Consider the following 24,368-nt stretch of genomic DNA (forward strand, 5'->3'; position numbering starts at 1 on the left):
TTTAAGGAAGCTATTAAGCTGCAGCAAGACTGCAGTAGCAGAGTTAACAGTGGGGAAAGTTACACCCGCGACCCTCTCTGACAGTGAAGAGTTCTTGGGATCAGCAGCAAAGACCGCACAAAGTCACCCTTGGGCCCTCTAGCCCTTCTGGCCTCTCCGGCCTCAATGAGTCTCTGTAGTGTTCTGAGTTTAGTGTTTATATTACTGCACTTCTCTGCATCTAGCTACTCAGCCAGTGTGAGTGTTCCAGGTTAGAATGTGAGTGTGATTGACATGGATGGAATGCTTGGGTGACTGGTGTGAGGTTTGACAGTTGGAGTATGGGCTGAGTAGCTAAGAGGCTGCTCCTGGTGGGGCTGCTTGTTCCAGCTTAATACTTCTTGTAAATCTACTAATGGTTAAACGCGTGTGTGCTTGGGTCCTGTCCCTTGTTACACCTTCTTCTTTTTGGTTATGGGTAACGCCATATTGTCTAGGTGTTCCTCACATGAGGAGTGGAATTGTTTTGCCACATTGTGTTCCTCACATGAGGAGTGGAATTGTTTTGCCACATTTTGTGTTTCTCACTTGAGGAGTGGAAATTTTGCCACATTGTGCTGCACTATCTTGTGCTTCATTCATGGGTAGCCCCATATTTTCTGTGTTCCTCACATGGGGAGTGGAATTGTTTTGCCACATTGTGCTGCACCCTTCCGTGCTGCGTGTGTTTTCTTGGGTTTGTCCCTCGTTACACCTTCACTTATGGGTTAATCCCATGTTTTCTTAGTTCCTCTCTTGAGGAGTGGCTTTTATTTGCCACTGTCTACCTTCGTGAAGACGTTTTCTTCATGTTAGGTCTTTATTTTCTTTCTCTTCAGTATTGAAGGAGGAGGATAGTGTCAGTGCTAGTAGTTACTGTCTCTTTCTTCCTTCTTCCCTGGTTTTTGTCTGTTTACCCTCTCGTGGTGTGAAGTCCTTCTCATCCCTGGGTTCACGGATAAATATTACTTCTATATATTTTGACTGTAGATAGTTTTCATATATTACTACTGTATACTTTGATTGTGAGTAGTTTTCTTCTTCACTCTCTGATTTTCTTTTGTTTTCAATTTGGAGAGGGAGAGGATGTGTAGTGTTCTGAGTTTAGTGTTTATATTACTGCACTTCTCTGCATCTAGCTACTCAGCCAGTGTGAGTGTTCCAGGTTAGAATGTGAGTGTGATTGACATGGATGGAATGCTTGGGTGACTGGTGTGAGGTTTGACAGTTGGAGTATGGGCTGAGTAGCTAAGAGGCTGCTCCTGGTGGGGCTGCTTGTTCCAGCTTAATACTTCTTGTAAATCTACTAATGGTTAAATAAACCTACTTCTCAACTCTACCTCATCTGCCTCGGCTACATCTCTTCATGTATGTATGACTTAAATACTACAGTCTCACCACCCAGCAGGGCTTTAAGTGGGGAAAAAACCTGGGGGGTGCTCTAAAAAGGGCGGGGCACACCTCAAAGAGGTGTGGCCTATCTAAGTAGAGGTGTGGTCTAAATAAAGATAACTAGTGTAGCAGTACCCCCTGTTCTGACAAGCCGTCAGCTCTAGGACTCCTCAGAGTGTCATCAGATTTGGAATCCCCCGCTCAGGCTAGCTCTCTCTGCTCCTTATTCCAGCAACGCTATGTATGGATAACGCCATACACCCTCCCCAGTACCCCAAGACCAGTGCCGTCATCCCGGGAAATGCCCAGGCAGACACCTCCCTTATAGGGTGGCTTCACGTGAGGCTGAGTGTACTAGAAGCACTGCTCCCAGAAGGCAATGTGGCTGCACACTGGTGAGTTTTAACGAAGCCACCACCCCAGTGAAAACATGCCACAGAGTCCGCCTACAACGCGGCTCACCTGGCATGACGTCATGGCAGTAGGGACCAGTGTCCCGCACAGGAACAAGCCGACCCGGCAGGGGACAGGGAAGAACAGTGCGGGCCCAAATCTGGGGGGAGAGAGGAGAAGAGCCCATTGTCCCCAGCTAGGCTGTTCAGGCCGCGTAGGACAGCCAAATGATATGGAAAGACACCAAAAGCGCCAACATGTTAGTCCACCTGCAGCGGGCACAGTACACCGAGGAATGGGGTCAGTTTCAGCCTCTATATTACCTGTCAACACCTCTGCTTACACATTGATGCAGTGTATCCTCCCTCCCACACCCCTGGTGACTGGACCAGCCAGATAGATTCCAGGTCCTCCAGAACAAGGGAGAAGCACCCCAAGAAGCCGGCCCCTCCTTACTAGACAGACTGTAGACATCCGGAGAGGATCGGGCAGGTAATTGGAAGAAACAGGTATTTATTCATTCACTTAATAAATAGGAAAGCGCATTAGATGGCAAAGGTTTTAAACTCTTTTATTATGCTTTATATTGTAAGTGCAGGACGCAATCAATATCCCAGGGGTTACGGCTGAGAATAATGTCCAGTGAATTTCATGCTCTGATTGGTTGAAAGCCGTGAATTGTGAGCGCAGCAGCTGAAGGGAAAACTCCCTCCCCACCCCCACCCCCCATGCCTTATTGACATGCATGGGGGCAGATGCGCAACGCCCATTGGGCTCAAAGGGCTTTAGTCCCCCCCCCCCCCCGTCGTGTGTGTCAGCACCGCTGAGACAGCTTTCTGGGTACACACACAGACACACCAAGTACTTCAAAGGTCTTTAAAATACCTCTTACTTGTTAACAAGGCTGTGTTGTTTTTCACCCCTTCTTGGAGCCCCTGAAGCTCCGCTCTGCATATTGCTGGAAGAGTCAGCACCCTCTACCCCCCCCCCCCCTGGAATTTTTAGTAGCCCCCCTCCCCCCCCGAAATTTGGCTCTAGTTTTGGATCTGCATGGGGGTCCTTGTGCTGTTAAAGAATAGATTCCACTTTGCATCTTCACACGACATCCAAGGATGCTCACATTGATATGTATGCTTTCACTGCAGTCTAAGAAAAAAAAAAGACTATCTCTGCGAGGCTGAAAATAGAGCCCGTTTCGAGGCCCCCTGAAAATAACTGCGGGTGCTCAGATCCGGACAGACCAGGCCCACTTAAAGCCCTGCCACCCAGTATTTTCAAGCTTCACCGGACACAATCACAGCATGCAATAAAAGAATTAAAACTTTTAACAGCAGTCTAACACCCCAGTACTGGGCTTAATGCATCTGAGAGATGCAGGACTCGTTCATCCCCGAGGCTGAGTGTGGACCCCGTGCGTCCAGGGGCATCAACCAACAGTTCAAACCAGCACTTGTCACACATCTGTGCAGGAACCGGTGAGTCAGCAGGCATCAAATGCAAAGAAGGGTCAATAACCCCGTTCAAGTAGCACGCAACCTATATGAATGATGTTATCACAGAAACCACCGTAAGCCATTGATCTGAAAGTTAAGTGCCACACAGTAACAGTTGCCAATAGTCATACCTTTCGATTTGACACCCCTCCGACAATTTGTTGAAAGCTAGAAACCTCAACCAAAGACAGAAAGGCAGAGCTCAACCACAAATTAGTCAACCTCCCAAAAACGTTTCTCCTTAATACTGAATCACAAATAGAGAAAAAGTTAGAGTTAACCCATACAGAGTGACTTATTTAACAAAGCATGAAACTTTTAGACCCTCTGAATCCGCTGACCCATTTCTGGCCTCTATTTGTGCCTCCCAAGATACGATGACCAGAGCACTGCTATGGCAGTCATCTAAAATAGAGCTCCAAATTGATTTACTACATTCATTGGCCCTCTGCTTAGCAGACCTAGGCACCAAATGGGATCTTATTGAAGCTAAAATACAGGGCAAGGCAGAAGGAGGCCTCTGCCTGTATGCCCCAATCATAGTTAAACTGAGCACACTTCCGCAAGCTCTATCGGATTTGGTTGCTATAGTAAAAATCATGGCCGGAAAACTTAATAAGTGATTGCTCATTAGCAAATATTACCTCCCAAAAAGAGAGAGAAAATCCCCAAATAAGCCCCATCTCACCAATATAGGCAAGGGAAGGTCCCCAAGAGCAATGACGGGAACATAGCTAGACATCACCCGAATACTTACTCCAACCTCCATAGCATTAGACATAATTTCGCTCAATCTGTTGATAGTGGCAACAAAGTGGTAAGAAAATCCTTCCCAAAAAAAATGCTCATGCTCTTCTGTAAAGAGTGAAGAAACAACTAAGGAAACAACTTAGGCAAAGCTAAACAGCAAAAAGGCGCCTAAACCACACTTCTCCAACGAGTAGCTCATGAGCTGCTGGTAGCTCTCCAGCTACCTATAAGTAGCTCTCCCATGTTCAGCCCTGCCTAGTAAATGAATATGTTTGTACTAAAATTGGAATGTGTATTTGAAATAAAAATTAGTTTTTTCAGACTTTATGAGCGTCTTTAGCAGGAGAAGGATCAGACTCTTCCTAAGGGTGTCTGGAAATGTTCCTTGATTTAAGGAGGCAATGCCAATGTGGAGAAGGGGTGTGAAGGCTTCTCTTTAGAATGATTTGATGTCAACTCAGAGGTTAACTGAAGACTTTAAGGAAGTATGTTTTATACAGGTTTTTCTTCCTCCTTCTGCACTCTTGGCAGAATAACACAATGTATATGCTTCGACAGCTCAAGGAAATGCTCTTCCATCCACAGAACATGATCAGAGTAACTTTTAAAGAAATGTTGTGGCGTCTTGCAAGTAACATGGGGATAGATGAATGTAATTCCAGAGAACAAAACCAGGATGAATGACATGAACCCTGCTTTTCTGAGAATGCTCTGGAAAGCATGAAATGTGCTGAAGTGAAGCAAGCAGAAACCTTTTAAAACCTGTGATTGCAGGTGTTGCATCGTCACTTAACACAATGTTCTTTACCCTGTGGGTATAAGCGTACAGTGATGTGACACAATCCACAGAAACGTATGGCGGGAGTCTCCCAAAAATGGATTCAGGCTTCTGTACAGATATACTAAGTCCCTAGAACATGAGGGTCCCCCGAAGGGCAAGGTCAGTACTGATCATGAGAGGTTTACATTACACCTTAACTATATTATGAGCAGCTCCATTATCTCAAGCAAACGTTCAAAAATCACTTCTGTATTATCCAGTCATTTCAAGTCATTTCAATCTGCCTTTTGTGTTCCTGGAATCTGTGAATGCAAGTGATGGAGGCAGTGCAATTGTTCTTAAATTACTTCGTTTATCAGCATAGTTGTCACTTCTGGATTACTTTGCATAAGTTGAATTTTGCAGTACTTTATGAGCTTCAACATCATCCTGTTTTAAAAGCACAAGCCTCTCTGCTACAGGGTTCCTGATTGCTCCTCCCTGCCACCTTACCTTTGGTTGCTGTTTTATTTCATCAATTGCCTTTAGCTTTACAATGTAGCCTTTTTCAATGTTGACTGTAAGGAATCTGTTTTTAGATAAACTCAACGTATCTTAAATCTTTCCCATCCAAAGAAAGGAGTAGTGATTGCAGTCCCCTAACAAGATGTTTAACTGAAAGGCCTTTATTAGAACAATTAAAATGGTGTGTTAGTCTCTGTATGATTAGTACATTTCATACGCTATACCCGGAGTCTGGGAACAACAAGGGTGTAGGGTACCTTTTTGTGTGCTATATTCAGTTAGGGAAGCAGTATCCAAATAACCCCTAATTCCTCTCTCCCATTCCTGATTAGCCACTTTATGGGTTGCGCTCGGGCTTTATAAAAGTAACTGAAAGAGTAAAAGGCATAATAAAAAGGCGCCTCATGGTTCACCCCGCTTCTGAGGGACCATAAAAAGAAACTCCGGTGCCTAGAAAGGACCTGGAGGAGAACTAAAGAGGGAACAGATAGGGAACAATACAGAACCTCACTTAAGACATACAAGAAATTGATTATGACAACAAAAGCAGACTTTTATGAAACCCGTATAAGTCATGCGGACAATATTCAGAAGGAAACATTTAAAATCCTAACCGAACTGAGCAAAAAACCAGACACATCGGAAATAATAATAACGGCTGATAGCTTCCAAAGCTTCTTTTTCGAGAAGGTGGAAACTATCCTTTCTGAGATCAAGGCTAGGGCCATGAAGGACCCTTGTCCGTTACAGGAAGTTCAGTCTTCCACTGGAGTATATCTTGCGAAGTTTCCTGAATTAGATCCGCCAAGCCTGGAGCAGATTATGAACAACATTAAGTCAGGTTCCCCAGCAGACCCGTGTCCCCCCAGGGTCTTTCGCCTTGTGCGCCCTATTTTGGAAAATCATATCATCTCCATTCTCAACAGCTCAATGGAGACCGGCCAATTACCATCAAGTCTCAAGGAGGCACATGTGAGGCCTCTGCTAAAAAAGCCTGGAGCCGACCCAGCCATTTAAAAAAACTATAGGCCAATATCCCAACTGCCCTTTCTGTCCAAGATTCTAGAGCAACATGTGCTGAAGTCCCTTTCCTCATTTCTGGAATCACACCATCTTCTCCAGGAGCGTCAGGCGGGATTTCGGGCACATCACAGCACCGAGTTGGTGATGCTTGCGGTGCTGGATGAGCTGAGAGGTATGGCTGACAGTAAGAAACCAAGCGCCCTGATACTTTTAGATCTATCAGCGGCGTTTGATACTGTCAGCCATTCCCTGCTATTGGATAGATTGGCTGCTTTTGGGATAAGGGGTCAGGTCCATCAATGGCTCCAATCTTTTTTGACCGGTAGGACCCAGAGGATTCAACTGGGGGATGCCATTTCTAAAGCGGGTGTGATGGAGTGCGGAGTCCCTCAGGGATCCGCACTGTCCCCACTGCTTTTTAACCTGTACCTCCAGCCGTTGATTGCTTCTCTAGCTGACATGGGTTGCCGTGTATTTAACTATGCTGACGACACCCAGTTATTGCTGAGTATCGATAATACGATCTCAGCACAAACCAGTGCTCAGAACATCCTCAGACATACGGTTGGCTGGATGACGGCCAATCTGCTGAAAATAAATCCGGAAAAAACGGAGGTACTGATGGTCTCTACTCTAGCATCACCTTGGAGTGACCTCTACTGGCCCCAAGAACTAGGACCCTCACCGATACCTAGTGATAAGGTGAAAAGCCTTGGAATCAAAATCGACAATGAGTTGTCCATGGCCAGTCAGATCTCTTCAGTAGTGGGGATGTGCACTGGCCTGATTCGACAGCTAAGAAAGCTGGCCCCTCTTCTCTCGTGTTCCGCACTTCGTATGGTAGTTTCTGCCACTATTGTTTCGAGGCTGGATTACGGGAACGCCCGTATCTGGGCCTACCCAAAATTTTGATTAATAAATTGCAGGTGGTCCTAAATGATGCGGCGCGTCTGATCTTCAAGCTACCCAGAAGATCACATGCTACTGCTCTACTTCTCAAGTTACATTGGCTCCCCATTGAACAGAGGGTAGAGTTTAAGAGCTTGTGTACAGCCCACAAGGCCGTCTACGGGCAAGCCCCTGCGTATATCAAAGAGCGCCTGGAGGTATATACCCCCAGACGAGCTTTGCGGTCCGCTGAATCTCAGCTCCTAGTCTGCCCCCGCTATAAGCTAAAAACCAAAGGAGGCAGGTTTTTTTCGGTTCTGGTTCCGCAGATTTGGAACAGCCTACCAGAATCACTTCGGAAAGAAGCGAATCTCCTGCGCTTTAGGAAGCTGTTAAAAACTTTTTTGTTTAGGGAGGCTCTCGACCCAGCTAAATAGATCTTATTACCGGCCCCGGACCACTCCATTCCTTATGAATCGTTGTTGATGGTTTGTTTCCAAGCGCCTAGAGACCTGTTGGTGAGTTGGCGCTATAAAAGACCAAGTTAACAATAACAATAACAATAACATGGACAGCTCTGGCAGTGCAATGATGCCCTACACAGTAACCATATGCTTGAATGATTTTCTACCCACAATATTAAGACTTAGCTCTAAAAAGACCCCTTACAGCAACAGTAGTGGCACAATAGCAATTTCAGCCAGTATAGATGGATGTAAATTGGTAGTACAAGTAGCCAGTAGTGCCTGGCTTTCACCTTGTGGATACCCTGCCAGGGTTATCTCACAGGGGAATACCAGGACGGGTTCCCTAAGCAAGCGCGGAGATGCCCCAGGGTAAGTCATGCGCTATATAAGCTTCATACAAGCTTCATAAGCTTCATACATATTTACACACCCAATGTAATGCTCATGACCTCACCCTTAATGAATTAGATGCAATTACAAATATTCTAAATCATCAGCTTGGAGATGAGTATTAATCACATTACTCTTACAAAACTGGCAGAGATAACTATGAATATAGTATCATTAACTGGATTTCTTAGATTGTGTTTTTTCGTCACATTTCGATTTTTAGGAGCTATTGTATATTGTTATAAATATTGTGAGGTTATAATCATTGGATATGGTGTGAGAGCTATGGCTTGCATGGATGTTGGATCAGGAATGGATTATGCCCCTAACAATTTCTTAGACATATGTTACAGTGTTATAACCAGAGATAACCTAAAACTTAGTTTTTTAAGTGATTGTTTTGTTTTTACTTTCAACGCTTTGTGTACGTTTTTTGATCACATACTACATCCAAGAGTTCTTTTCACGTCACCTTCCATGGGCAGCCAACCACAGGCCTAAACCATGTACAGAAGGGGTTTGGAAGCCTTCGCTTTGCACCCAAACCTCTGTGGGCAACGGCCCTTCAGATGTGTGCCGCTAAGGGAGTTCAGCATTCCACAACACCTATTTGCCAACGTCACAGATACACTAAAACAGTTAACAGGAGAACAACATGTTGGAGGGCTTGAGTTATGGTGTGTGTTGTGCGCGTTCATAACTATAGCTGGCAAATTATAGTGGCTTTATGAGTGTGAATATAAATATATACATTGGCCTATTGACTACAAGCCTAACATTTAATTTTATACATATATAAACCATTGTGCACATTGTATTTGTTACAAACAAAATATTTGGATTGGTGGTATGCACAATAAACACTTTTGGTACTCATGTAATACATTAAAATTTACACTGCGTTGTGTTAGAGTCAAAAAGCTGCTAGCACCATATCTGCTAAGCCATGGCAATGCTTCTCTCCTCTCTTCCCAAAAACGGTGTACACTCAGGCTGCTTAGCACAACGCACTCACCTTGGCACCACAGTGCAACTGTGCGTGTGCGAGCCTAACATAGGTGTTCTATTGGAAGGGTCCCCCACCAGTACAAAACACAAGGTTTAGACTAACTTTAAAATGTTTCCCATAAAATGCAGCACACATGCAAAGTTTGGAGCAGTAATAACATTTCTTCTTCTCTGCGCCAACCTCGACGAGGTGTCATTTTTAGGTCTCGTGACCTACAATGCGCGCAAGCGCATTGAGGGAGCGAGAATTCAAGTGCTCGAAATCCTCGTCAAACTAAGGGCTTCGTTCCTTGCGGTTTTCTTGAAGTTCACGTGGCCAAAGGCACGCGCTTTTGGGCCATAAACTCTGTTCCCCACAGCCTTACATTCATTTCTCCTCCCCCTCCCCAGCCAGCTTCCCCCAGGCCGTAGCAGCACTCCTCCCACACCCGCACCTCCCCTCTCTCTCCCCGCAAACACAGCCTTTACTTTCATTTCTCCTCCCCCTCCCCAGCCATGCCGAATTCTCCTCCCACCTCCCACGGCCGTCCTTTCTGCCCGCACGAGCCTTCTCTTCTCTCTGCTCTCCCCTCAGGCGCCGTGACATACTTCAAAGGCTTATCACTTCACACGGCCGCAGGCCGTGCAACCAGAGCACTTCAGTTGGTGCGCAGCCCCCCTCCCAGCACTGCCTTGTTACTCTCGGCAGCCAACTTTCGTTTCATGGTGGAACAAACCTCACTGATAACACTTCACACGGCCGCAGGCCGTGCAACCAGAGCACTTCAGTTGGTGCGCAGCCCCCCTCCCAGCACTGCCTTGTTACTCTCGGCAGCCAACTTTCGTTTCATGGTGGAACAAACCTCACTGATAACTATCGTCTATTGTAGCGAACAACACCAGGTTCAACTTGTGACTTCAGGCGCTACACGCATCTTTGCAGGGTGTGTGCACAACCTAACGCCATTTTTTGTAGCTACCTTTACGAGTATGATTGGGTATTACGACCCTGTCTACGTGCCTTGAAGTAGCATCCTGAAGGCTTAAAGCGCTTGCTCACAAGTCCGCACTCGATGCACTCTCTTATCTTCTCCTTCCTGCTACCCAGGCTCCGCATTTCACCCATTGAAATAACTTTAGAGCAGCATAAAAGGGTATACAAACAAAGTAATGTAACTAAACAGAACATATATTCTTAACTAAATGTGGCATATACATGGATAATATATGGAACGTATGTAAGCATAACATACCATATGTAGAGTGCAGAGTGCAGATTCAGAGTGCAGTGTGCAGAGTGCAGTGTGCAGAGTGCAGATTGTGAGTGCAGATTGTGAGTGCAGATTGTGGGTGCAGATTGTGAGTGCAGATTGTGAGTGCAGATTGTGAGTGCAGATTGTGAGTGCAGATTGTGGGTGCAGATTGTGAGTGCAGATTGTGAGTGCAGATTGTGAGTGCAGATTCAGAGTGCAGATTCAGAGTGCAGATTCAGAGTGCAGAGTGCAGATTCAGAGTGCAGAGTGCAGATTCAGAGTGCAAAGTGCAGATTCAGAGTGCAGATTGTGAGTGCAGTTTGTGAGTGCAGAGTGCAGATTGTGAGTGCAGATTGTGAGTGCAGAGTGCAGATTGTGAGTGCAGAGTGCAGATTGTGAGTGCAGAGTGCAGATTGTGAGTGCAGAGTGCAGATTCAGAGTGCAGAGTGCAGATTCAGAGTGCAGAGTGCACATTTAGAGTGCAGAGTGCAGATTCAGAGTGCAGATTCAGAGTGCAGATTCAGAGTGCAGAGTGCAGAGTGCAGATTCAGAGTGCAGAGTGCAGATTCAAAGTGCAGATTCAGAGTGCAGATTCAAAGTGCAGATTCAGAGTGCATAGTGCAGATTGTGAGTGCAGAGTGCAGATTCAGAGTGCAGATTCAGAGTGCAGAGTGAAGATTCAAAGTGCAGATTCAGAGTGCAGAGTGCAGATTCAGAGTGCAGATTCAAAGTGCAGATTCAGAGTGCAGAGTGCAGATTGTGAGTGCAGAGTGCATATTCAGAGTGCAGAGTGCAGATTCAGAGTGCAGATTCAGAGTGCAGATTCAGAGGGCAGAGTGCAGATTCAGAGGGCAGAGTGCAGATTCAGAGGGCAGAGTGCAGATTCAGAGGGCAGAGTGCAGATTCAGAGTGCAGATTCAGAGTGCAGATTCAGAGTGCAGAGTGCAGATTCAAAGTGTAGAGTGCAGATTCAAAGTGCAGATTCAAAGTGCAGATTCAGAGTGCACATTGTGAGTGCAGAGTGCATATTCAGAGTGCAGATTCAGAGTGCAGATTCAGAGTGCAGAGTGCAGATTCAGAGGGCAGAGTGCAGATTCAGAGTGCAGAGTGCAGATTCAGAGGGCAGAGTGCAGATTCAGAGGGCAGAGTGCAGATTCAGAGTGCAGATTCAGAGTGCAGAGTGCATATTCAGAGTGCAGATTCAGAGTGCAGATTCAGAGTGCAGAGTGCAGATTCAGAGGGCAGAGTGCAGATTCAGAGCGCAGAGTGCAGATTCAGAGCGCAGAGTGCAGATTCAGAGGGCAGAGTGCAGATTCAGAGGGCAGAGTGCAGATTCAGAGGGCAGAGTGCAGATTTAGAGGGCAGAGTGCAGATTCAGAGTGCAGATTCAGAGTGCAGATTCAGAGTGCAGATTCAGAGTGCAGAGTGCAGATTCAGAGTGCAGATTCAGAGTGCAGAGTGCAGATTCAGAGTGCAGATTCAGAGTGCAGAGTGCAGATTCAGAGTGCGGATTCAGAGTGCAGAGTGCAGATTCAGAGTGCAGATTCAGAGTGCAGAGTGCAGATTCAGAGGGCAGAGTGCAGATTCAGAGCGCAGAGTGCAGATTTAGAGCGCAGAGTGCAGATTCAGAGGGCAGAGTGCAGATTCAGAGGGCAGAGTGCAGATTCAGAGGGCAGAGTGCAGATTTAGAGGGCAGAGTGCAGATTCAGAGTGCAGATTCAGAGTGCAGATTCAGAGTGCAGATTCAGAGTGCAGAGTGCAGATTCAGAGTGCAGATTCAGAGTGCAGATTCAGAGTGCAGAGTGCAGATTCAGAGTGCAGATTCAGAGTGCAGAGTGCAGATTCAGAGTGCAGATTCAGAGTGCAGAGTGCAGATTCAGAGTGCAGATTCAGAGTGCAGAGTGCAGATTCAGAGTGCAGATTCAGAGTGCAGATTCAGAGTGCAGATTCAGAGTGCAGAGTGCAGATTCAGAGTGCAGATTCAGAGTGCAGAGTGCAGATTCAGAGTGCAGATTCAGAGTGCAGAGTGCAGATTCAGAGTGCAGATTCAGAGTGCAGAGTGCAGATTCAGAGTGCAGATTCAGAGTGCAGAGTGCAGATTCAGAGTGCAGATTCAGAGTGCAGAGTGCAGATTCAGAGTGCAGAGTGCAGATTCAGAGTGCAGAGTGCAGATTCAGAGTGCAGAGTGCAGATTCAGAGTGCAGAGTGCAGATTCAGAGTGCAGATTCAGAGTGCAGAGTGCAGATTCAGAGTGCAGATTCAGAGTGCAGAGTGCATATTCAGAGTGCAGATTCAGAGTGCAGAGTGCAGATTCAGAGTGCAGAGTGCAGATTCAGAGTGCAGATTCAGAGTGCAGAGTGCAGATTCAGAGTGCAGATTCAGAGTGCAGAGTGCAGATTCAGAGTGCAGAGTGCAGATTCAGAGTGCAGATTCAGAGTGCAGATTCAGAGTGCAGAGTGCAGATTCAGAGTGCAGAGTGCAGATTCAGAGTGCAGATTCAGAGTGCAGAGTGCAGATTCAGAGTGCAGATTCAGAGTGCAGAGTGCAGATTCAGAGTGCAGAGTGCAGATTCAGAGTGCAGAGTGCAGATTCAGAGTGCAGATTCAGAGTGCAGATTCAGAGTGCAGATTCAGAGTGCAGAGTGCAGATTCAGAGTGCAGAGTGCAGATTCATTCAGAGTGCAGAGTGCAGATTCAGAGTGCAGAGTGCAGATTCAGAGTGCAGAGTGCAGATTCAGAGTGCAGATGCAGAGTGCAGAGTGCAGATTCAGAGTGCAGATGCAGAGTGCAGAGTGCAGATTCAGAGTGCAGATTCAGAGTGCAGATTCAGAGTGCAGATTCAGAGTGCAGAGTGCAGATTCAGAGTGCAGAGTGCAGATTCAGAGTGCAGAGTGCAGATTCAGAGTGCAGATGCAGAGTGCAGAGTGCAGATTCAGAGTGCAGATGCAGAGTGCAGAGTGCAGATTCAGAGTGCAGATTCAGAGTGCAGATTCAGAGTGCAGAGTGCAGATTCAGAGTGCAGAGTGCAGATTCAGAGTGCAGATTCAGAGTGCAGATTGCAGTTTCAGAGTGCAGAGTGCAGATTCAGAGTGCAGATTCAGAGTGCAGAGTGCAGATTCAGAGTGCAGATTCAGAGCGCAGAGTGCAGATTCAGAGTGCAGATTCAGAGTGCAGATTCAGAGTGCAGAGTGCAGATTCAGAGTGCAGAGTGCAGATTCAGAGGGCAGAGTGCAGATTCAGAGGGCAGAGTGCAGATTCAGAGTGCAGAGTGCAGATTCAGAGTGCAGATTCAGAGTGCATATTCAGAGTGCAGATTCAGAGTGCAGAGTGCAGATTCAGAGTGCAGAGTGCAGATTCAGAGGGCAGAGTGCAGATTCAGAGTGCAGAGTGCAGATTCAGAGGGCAGAGTGCAGATTCAGAGGGCAGATGCAGAGTGCAGAGTGCAGATTCAGAGTGCAGATTCAGAGTGCAGATTAAGAGTGCAGATTCAAGATTCAGAGTGCAGATTCAAGATTCAGAGTGCAGAGTGCAGATTCAGAGTGCAGAGTGCAGATTCAGAGTGCAGAGTGCAGATTCAGAGTGCAGAGTGCAGATTCAGAGTGCAGATTCAGAGTGCAGAGTGCAGATTCAGAGTGCAGATTCAGAGTGCAGAGTGCATATTCAGAGTGCAGATTCAGAGTGCAGAGTGCAGATTCAGAGTGCAGAGTGCAGATTCAGAGGGCAGAGTGCAGAGTGCAGATTCAGAGGGCAGAGTGCAGATTCAGAGGGCAGATGCAGAGTGCAGAGTGCAGATTCAGAGTGCAGATTCAGAGTGCAGATTCAGAGTGCAGATTCAGAGTGCAGATTCAAGATTCAGAGTGCAGATTCAAGATTCAGAGTGCAGAGTGCAGATTCAGAGTGCAGAGTGCAGATTCAGAGTGCAGAGTGCAGATTCAGAGTGCAGAGTGCAGATTCAGAGTGCAGATTCAGAGTGCAGAGTGCAGATTCAGAGTGCAGATTCAGAGTGCAGAGTGCAGATTCAGAGTGCAGATTCAGAGTGCAGATTCAGAGTGCAGATTCAGAGTGCAGAGTGCAGATTCAGAGTGCAGAGTGCAGATTCATTCAGAGTGCAGAGTGCAGATTCAGAGTGCAGAGTGCAGATTCAGAGTGCAGAGTGCAGATTCAGAGTGCAGATGCAGAGTGCAGAGTGCAGATTCAGAGTGCAGATGCAGAGTGCAGAGTGCAGATTCAGAGTGCAGATTCAGAGTGCAGATTCAGAGTGCAGATTCAGAGTGCAGAGTGCAGATTCAGAGTGCAGAGTGCAGATTCAGAGTGCAGAGTGCAGATTCAGAGTGCAGATGCAGAGTGCAGAGTGCAGATTCAGAGTGCAGATGCAGAGTGCAGAGTGCAGATTCAGAGTGCAGATTCAGAGTGCAGATTCAGAGTGCAGAGTGCAGATTCAGAGTGCAGAGTGCAGATTCAGAGTGCAGATTCAGAGTGCAGATTGCAGTTTCAGAGTGCAGAGTGCAGATTCAGAGTGCAGATTCAGAGTGCAGAGTGCAGATTCAGAGTGCAGATTCAGAGCGCAGAGTGCAGATTCAGAGTGCAGATTCAGAGTGCAGATTCAGAGTGCAGAGTGCAGATTCAGAGTGCAGAGTGCAGATTCAGAGGGCAGAGTGCAGATTCAGAGGGCAGAGTGCAGATTCAGAGTGCAGAGTGCAGATTCAGAGTGCAGATTCAGAGTGCATATTCAGAGTGCAGATTCAGAGTGCAGAGTGCAGATTCAGAGTGCAGAGTGCAGATTCAGAGGGCAGAGTGCAGATTCAGAGTGCAGAGTGCAGATTCAGAGGGCAGAGTGCAGATTCAGAGGGCAGATGCAGAGTGCAGAGTGCAGATTCAGAGTGCAGATTCAGAGTGCAGATTAAGAGTGCAGATTCAAGATTCAGAGTGCAGATTCAAGATTCAGAGTGCAGAGTGCAGATTCAGAGTGCAGAGTGCAGATTCAGAGTGCAGAGTGCAGATTCAGAGTGCAGAGTGCAGATTCAGAGTGCAGATTCAGAGTGCAGAGTGCAGATTCAGAGTGCAGATTCAGAGTGCAGAGTGCATATTCAGAGTGCAGATTCAGAGTGCAGAGTGCAGATTCAGAGTGCAGAGTGCAGATTCAGAGGGCAGAGTGCAGATTCAGAGTGCAGAGTGCAGATTCAGAGGGCAGAGTGCAGATTCAGAGGGCAGATGCAGAGTGCAGAGTGCAGATTCAGAGTGCAGATTCAGAGTGCAGATTCAGAGTGCAGATTCAGAGTGCAGATTCAAGATTCAGAGTGCAGATTCAAGATTCAGAGTGCAGAGTGCAGATTCAGAGTGCAGAGTGCAGATTCAGAGTGCAGAGTGCAGATTCAGAGTGCAGAGTGCAGATTCAGAGTGCAGATTCAGAGTGCAGAGTGCAGATTCAGAGTGCAGATTCAGAGTGCAGAGTGCAGATTCAGAGTGCAGATTCAGAGTGCAGATTCAGAGTGCAGATTCAGAGTGCAGAGTGCAGATTCAGAGTGCAGATTCAGAGTGCAGAGGGCAGATTCAGAGGGCAGATTCAGAGTGCAGAGGGCAGATTCAGAGTGCAGAGTGCAGATTCAGAGTGCAGAGTGCAGATTCAGAGTGCAGATTCAGAGTGCAGATTCAGAGTGCAGAGTGCAGATTCAGAGTGCAGAGTGCAGATTCAGAGTGCAGAGTGCAGAGAGTGCAGATTCAGAGCGCAGAGTGCAGATTCAGAGTGCAGATTCAGAGTGCAGATTCAGAGTGCAGATTCAAAGTGCAGAGTGCAGATTCAGAGTGCAGAGTGCAGATTCAGAGTGCAGAGTGCAGATTCAGAGTGCAGATTTCGAGTGCAGTTGCAGAGTGCAGTTGCAGAGAGAACTCAGCAGCACCACCACAGCATCACTCAGCACCACCACAGCATCACTCAGCACCACCACAGCATCACTCAGCACCACCACAGCATCACTCAGCACAACCGCAGCATCACTCAGCACCACGACAGCATCACTCAGCACCACCACAGCATCACTCAACACCACCACAGCATCACTCAGCACCACCACAGCATCACTCAGCACCACCACAGCATCACTCAGCACCACCACAGCATCACTCAGCACCACCACAGCATCACTCAGCACCACCACAGGATCACTCAGCACCACCACAGCACCACTCAGCGCAATCCCAGCATCACTCAGCACCACCACAGCATCACTCAGCGCCACCACAACATCACTCAGCGCCACCACAACATCACTCAGCGCAATCCCATCATCACTCAGCACCACCACAGCATCACTCAGCGCCACCACAACATCACTCAGCGCCACCACAACATCACTCAGCGCCACCACAACATCACTGAGCGCAATCCCAGCATCACTCAGCACCACCACAGCATCACTCAGCGCCACCACAACATCACTCAGCGCCACCACAACATCACTCCGTGCCATCACAACATCACTCCGCGACATCACAGCATCAATCTGTGCAACCATTCAACAACAACTGGTTCAATTATGTTCTCTCAATGTTTCAAGCTTTATTACAAATGTCACAAAAAGATGTTATTTCACTTCTGTTCTTGGATTTTCATCACAATAAAATACACTGAACATAATCTTCACAAACGTTATTTACAAAAGTTTAAGCTATTGCCAATATAAATTACAATCACTTTTATTTAAGTATTAATTATTTAAAAAAATTAAAAGCCGTTGCTATTTGTAATATCAATACATCTAAGTCACGTAAATACAAAACATGTTGCATTACAAATGCTATAGTCGTCACATGTGCGAACGTTATAACTATTGGCATTGAAAATGACAAAGCTATTAATTTAGCTATTTTCAAAATCAACACATAAATAAAAAAATTGTCATTTACAAGACCAATAGCTCAAACTTTCATAATGCGAGACCTATTGCATTGCAAATGCTTGTTTCATGTACAGTCCTGTTTACCTCGTCAAATGTGTTCCACTACACTCCAGATTAGATTCAACCACGTTTACTACTTTCTTCTCCAGAGTATGAGTCTTGCAAACATGGGGAAGTGCCCTTTCATGAAAATCTTGACACACTCCACCCAGAACAATTTTTCACATTTCCAAGATGCCTTCTGATGCCACATCAGTAACATACTTGGTTTCTTTTGCTTAGTTTTTTCTTTCTTGTCATTGGGCACATAATTTTTTTAATTTGCCTGACTTCACATTCACCTGCTTATGAGCAACCCTTCCTGTAAATGAAGTCCAGCTCCAATGCAGACATTCATTTTTCATCCATTACACGGTAATATAGATATGCAATGTAACCTTGCGGTTTTGCAATATCTCTGGGTGAAACTAGGGGCCCCATTTATATATGATTTGTGTCACTTTTGCACCATGCAAGGGGGTGCATGCGTGGCAAAACCCTAAAAAAACAATTTATCAGGCCACACAAGGCCGTCTTGCGTGGCCCTGAGTGGCTTGATAAATCTAGAGTGACACAGCGCGGCGCAAATCACTGTGTTACTCTGCCCCAGGGAGATGTTTCATAGGTGGTGCGTGGTTGTTTCCATGCAACACCCATAGATTGTGATGCATTGCCAGATTTACCATTACCTGTAGCCCTGAGAATGCACCAAAATGCTACAGGCGCTATAGAAAACTGCAAATGAAAAACAAATAGCCTACTTAATTTAGAAAGAAGCATTCTTCCTATTCAAAACACGAGTCATACCTTTCCCTATGTTATCTCTAGTCCTTGGGAATGGAAACTCTATGAAGCTGGAATGAATTTGTCAAAGGGTCCTGTTGAAAACTTCACGGGACTCATTGAGCTGGTGCAGTACCTCAGATTTACAAGTGGCCAGGGATTTGGAAAGGGCTGCTCAACTGCACTCTCTCCACCTGCAGCACATTTGTAATATCCTTCAGATATGCTGACTGAAAGACTGCTTCATTGTGCAGTAAACGATTCCATATGCCACCCACTGCATGAATGAATTCTGATGACTAAATATTTTGCAATAAAATGAATCCCAAATGGCTTCTTAAAGATAAACCGAGATCCATGTGCGGAACGTGATATTAGAACAGGACTGCCCTTTCATGTAATAACAAAGTGAGACTATGTTTGGCATTGAATGCAAGCAAATGTTTACATTTTCCATAAAGTCTGTTACCATCTGTAGTTTTATAGCATCAAGGAACACAATATTATGCTAGAAGTTGAATATGTTTGCACTTTAGTAGTCCAGATCTTTCCCAATATAATTGTTTTACTAAGTTCACAGGATCCTCAAACAAAAATATCAAGCTCAAAGAAGTTGTTTTTTTGCGAAAAAGAATAATCATATTTTCAACACACATGCTGATAGATAATAGTCAGTATCCTCTTTCTTGTCACCGTTCTGAGGAGCCTCCAGAGGATTACAAAAAAGATCACCACCATAATTTCTTTTATTGTGGGATGAACATCAAATTCACTTATCACAATTTGCATGTTTTATTCATGTCCCTGTTGCTAAACATAGGCTCATAGGTATACTCTATGCTTTGGGCCATGGTCTTTGAAGTTGCTGGCCAGACCTCATGAACATAAGGGAAGGTGATATTTGCTTGTGGTGGCTTCCTGTAAGTATAGGTTGGCAGTAAGTGGATCTTGAGTCAAGTTTGATATTCCTGTTGGTGTTCCTACGGTTGGACCTCAGCATCAATTAAACCATACATTTTTAAAATGCATTGCCTGTAGTTGTAGGGCGAGGAAGTTGTTACTGGATTCTAGTTTTGTAAAGCGCCTGCTATCAAGTACACTGAAGTATCTGAAAGTACATTTAAAGAGTGGCAGAGTTCAAATTGATATCCCTGGGGTCTTCATCACTTTTTAAAACATGGAAATGCATGCAGTTGTGTTTTACAGGGAAGAGCTGTGGTCTACTCTCAAGAATGCACAGAGTAGCACTCCTGTAGGCAATGCTGCTGCATTTCAACTGAATGAAAAACAACTGGCTGCAGCTGAAAACAGACAAGACGGAAGTACTGATCTTCAGCAACAGCAGCAACACATGGAACGACTCCTGGTGGCCATCAGACCTAGGATCCACACCCACTGCCTCGGACCACAGCAGAATCCTCGGGATCATCTTTGACTACAATCTCACCATGAAATCACAGATCATTGCAGTCTCCTCCACCTGCTACCTCATTCTGAACTTGCTACGTAAGATCTTCAAATGGCTACCCCTACACACGAGAGTACTGTGGCACAGGCCCTCGTGTGCCTGACTGGACATTCGCCAATGCCCTTTATGTAGTAATCGCCATACACCTCCTACAGAGACTTCAGACCATGCAGAACGCCGCAGCCAGATTCATCCTTGGCCTTTCCTGAGGAACCCACATCACACCCAAACACCAGGCAACTCATCTGGCTCTCCATACAGAAGAGATGGCAATTCAAGCTGCTGACCCACGCACATAAGGCTTTACACAACCAAGGGCCCACCTACATTAACCACCGCCTGAACATTCACCAGCCCACTAGAAGACTACTATGCTACGCCTTCCTTTCACTTGCCCAAACTCTCTGCATCTACTGAAGCAGAAGTGGAGGATGCTCCTTATCCCACTTTGCAGTAAAGACCGGAACGGCCACCCCATTCATGTCCGGACCATCACTTCACTTATGGAATTCTTAATTGCCCTAAAGACCTGACTATTCGAATAAGCCACCTGGTCCTGCCATGCATTAGGTAAGGTAAGGAGATTGAGCCCAACCACCATGCATATGTCATCCTTTGGAAGAGATAACCTCATTCCTCCTGATTGAAGACTTTCCCGGCTTTCGGGGATACCCCAGTCCTCAAGATCATGTTACCCCAGCCAAATTATGTGGGAGAGTGTATGGAGATGGTTAGAAGAGAAGCGTCCTGGCACAGAGCCACTTGAGAAAGACGAATCAGAGGTGTAATTACTTTTTCAAATGGTTTGCTAGAACTTTTGCTAGTGATATTTGTCTATACCTACAGCATTCGAGAAGGACTTTTCCCAGTTTAGGAATAACAGTTATCTGGGCTCTGAGAACGTAATAGTTAAGATGGCCTCTGCCCAATGCTTCACTAAATACTAAAACTAGGATGTGAACAGTCAGTGCTCTGGTCACCGCGACCAAAACGCCATCTTCCCCGGGCACCTTGCAAGTGGACATGTCGTTGTTGTGACTTCACTGTGGTCGCACCCCTGCGCCACAGTGGAATGTCCCGAGGTCCGAATGTTCTAAAGTGAGCGGGCCGGTTCTCCGTCAGTGAGGCTTCGCTGGCGTAAGTGAACGGGCGCGCTGGTGTTGTGCTATGCCAAATAAACTTATGTGAAACTCCAAGGTGCCTCCGGCTAATATTAATGGCTACAACATAAATTGGCGACGAGGACGGTCTTCCGACAACTTCCTCCACAGTATTTTTACCTTCCAACTCCCGGTATGGATCGTACATTAGTTTAGGCAGTCACAAATCTATAAATAATGCATTTTCATCAAGCAGCTCTGTAAAAAGAGTCTGAGGTGTAGAGGGTTTCGTAGTCGCATTGGAATTCCACAGATATGTCCGGAGGGAGCATTGAGCAGTTGAATATCTGAACTACTCAGGGCTGAGATTAATCGAGATGATTCCAGCTGTTTGAGTAGGGAAGTTAACAGTCGGCCCACCCATTCCCCTCTCTCGTAATGTCATTACTGGAGACTGAAGAGACAGTTTTCTGCTTCTGTCGTGTAAAATGTGTTGAAGGCAAACCTGGTGGAATTCAGATATCTCAGAGAGTCTCTGTAGGACGACTGGAAATAGGCAACGGTCAGTGTTTTGATTCTGCTCTCTAGGTACGGCTACACCTGGGTGCGCTGCGCGTTAGCAGGGCAGAATCTCTCATCAGCCACCTTCTCAAAGTAGCCTTCTCAGATCCACAAAGTGTTTGGGTCGAAGGGACCAAGTCTTTATTATTCACAGGAAACGATCAATGTGCGAGCAGATCCATTGTTTGGCCTGTGGGTCTTTGAAGTGGGAAAGGTTCAACTGTCTGGCATCCCTCGAGGGTTGCCATAAATCGAGGTCTAGGCAAATGTGTACTAGGTCAGGGTTGGACACTCCGCACGGGCTAATAGAGGAGTCAGTCAGTTGTTGTAGGAAAGTGGATGAGAGCAGGAATTAGTCAATAATGGTCCTGATCTGGTGAGAGCAGGAAGTGAGTGTGGAGTTTCCGTCTTATAGGAGTAGGAGTCTCCATGGCTTCTGATGTGTGTGGTTATGAATGACATCCTGTAAGGCGCTCAGAACTCTGTTGTGGTACAGATCAGGTTGACCTGATATATCTAGGATTGGGTCACTCGTGACATTCCTGTTTCGTGGTGCCAAAGGATGTAAACAATCTAGTGTCTTTGGAGAAGAAGTCTGACTTGTCGCCCATGGCCACGTATGCAGAGCCCACGATAATGTGTGTACCTTGAATCTTAAGTTTAGTGAAAGATTATCTCTCCTCTATATTGGACCATGTTTCTAGAAGGCTGTAGGGGATATTTTTGTGCAATGACATAGCAACTCTGCAATTCCTCATGGTGCACAGGCCTCAGGTAGTGCAGGTGGAGGACGGGTCGTGCTACCATATCTAATGTGACTTACCCAGTCTCTTTTAAATGTACCACTTGCTCTGGGGATGAGGATTGTCTCCTGTAGAAGGGCAATGTTGGACTTCTTATGGCCTAAAAGTGCAAGTATTTTCTTCATCTTAATGAAGTTTGTTAGCCCGTGGACATTAAGAGAGGTGACCATCAGTGGGTGAGTGGGATGGGATGACATATAGTGGTGTGAGAAGATAAGGTGTCTCAAAGAGAAGAGAGAACAAACGGTAAGGAACTACAGTAGACACACTCTGCACATTGTAGCTGGTGTAACCTGTACCTCTGGGAGGGAAGCGGGGGGGGGACAGGAGGGCCTCGCCCAGATAGCACGAGAGACAAGCAGGGTGCTGAGGTAATAAATCCATGGGGAGGCAGTGTAAGACGAGGGTAGGCAGTCCTACCATTGTAGCGGTCTCTGAATGGAAAGCTGATGAGGGGGTGGAGGGGGTGCAAACAGCAAACTAAATAGGAGGAAACATGCAAATACTTCACAATTATTATTAATCAGGAACCAACAGGTGAACATAATATCAGCATCAGCAAACTGCGTCTGGAGAACAGTCTCAGTCACTCCTAATGCAGGGATCCCAATTTGTTTCGTTTTGCAGCGGAGCATGGTTTACCAGTCTTTGGCGACTTTTGCATCATCGATTCCAAACGACAGCATTCCTCTTGGTCTGTGGATTCACCGAGAGCTGCTGCTCAGACGTGGCCGGTGAAGTGGTGGGATGCCCCTACGCCATATCCATATCAGCAATGCCAAAGTTGTCCAAAAAAGGATTCTAGAGACCCTGTGTCCTGATATTACATTGTGTGGCCTTGAAGCAGGCTCAAGGAGGCTATATTTAATGCCTTTTTTCTGTAGCCTGGGGCATAGGGCTAGACATTGCTTTTGTTTAGCAGGTAGGCCCTGAGATGTCTGCAACAAAAAAAACAGGATCTGGCTCTTGTTATAAAGGTATAGGTCATGTTTCTTCACTTTGAGAAGGATCTGTTGTGCCTGTTGCTGGAGTATACAACACGCTAAGATGTGGCTTGGATGGCTAGAGCAAACATCTCCATGTTTGCGCACCTGGTGCGCTTGTTGAAATTCATCCAGGGCTGGTGTGAAGGTGGTGTGTAGCAGAGTAGGGATGAGAGCAGAGAAAGCCATCATGTCCTCCCCTTCCGCTTGTTCGGTACCCCCAAAATGTGGGTATTATTCCTGTGGTCCTTTATATCAATGGTCTTCTGGCACAGCTGCCACACTTCTCGTTCCCAGTCCGGTTGACTGTCCAGGTGTGATTTCACATCTGAAAGTCGCACCTCCATGGTTGTAAGTCGGGAATGGAAGTTGGTAACGTCTCCCCGGAGCGTGTAGAATTCTGTGGCCATCAAGGCAATTGCCTTGTTGACCCCAGAAATGGATCCTTTTATTTCTGTACATTCCTTCAGGATCATCACCAAGGCTGAGTCCACAATGTCCATGCTCGTAGTCATGGTGGGTGGTGGTGGTGTTATGGGTTGATGGTTGGAGACAGCCTCTGCAAACGTGAGCTGCCACAAGTGCTTCGTTTTCCACATGGACCGGGGAAGAGGGTAGGGAAACTGTGTGGATGTAGAGGATGCAATGTAGATCACTGCAGGATAGAGTCAGGGGGCCCCAGACACATGCAAATATTGAAAGGGATGCCCAACAGAAAGTCCGAAGGGCAGTAATGCGCAAATCCCAAAGCCATGTACCAATGCCGGCAGCAGCCATGCTAGGCAGGATGCGAGGTACGGGAGAGCATACGTTGGTAGTGTCAGAATCAAAACAATAGGGTAAAGAAGCAGAGACACAGAGGGGCAATAGAAGATGACACAAACTAGGGCTCACTGAGCTGAGCGGTCTGTCTATGTCTTTCCTAAATGGCAGTAGGCATATAGCTCACTTACTTCAAAAAGAAGCATTGGTGATTCCTGTCTGGTGTGACCTAGTCAGCATCCGGCCTCCAGGTGACCAGAAACAGGGATGGATCACTCGTCAGCAAACACTCAGGGATACTCTCTTCGGTGGTGTGAGGGGAAAGGGTAGTGGCTTGTAGAGATGGTACAGGTCACAAGGGGGAGAAATTGGGGCTTGTGGTTGTCCACTCACCACCTGGCTTCCTTGGCACCATATGTCAGAGTCTTGCTTTCCAGGCAGAGGTCACTTTATTCTGGCAGAGAAGCAAGCGTTCTGCGCAAGTGGGCAGCTGGACCATTATAGTCCTTTGCGGGAGCTCATCAGTGGTCAAAAGGTGTCTTTGAAAGGTGCCTCATGGTAGCAGCCTACCCAGTCCCATCTCAGAGTGTAGAGACGTCAACTCTGGGGTCCCGAAAAAGGGCTTGCAGCCTTCC

The 24,368-nt window shown here is 46.5% G+C and overlaps 1 protein-coding gene across 3 annotated transcripts in view; it reads right to left on the reverse strand.

Moving 5' to 3' along the window:
* Positions 1–24,368, reverse strand: part of MYH16 (myosin heavy chain 16) — a 1,068,458-nt gene that overhangs the window by 620,989 nt on the left and 423,101 nt on the right. The gene's annotated exons all lie outside the window — the stretch shown is intronic.

This window comes from Lissotriton helveticus, chromosome 7 (genome assembly GCF_964261635.1).
Source record: "Lissotriton helveticus chromosome 7, aLisHel1.1, whole genome shotgun sequence".
NCBI lineage: Eukaryota > Metazoa > Chordata > Amphibia > Caudata > Salamandridae > Lissotriton > Lissotriton helveticus.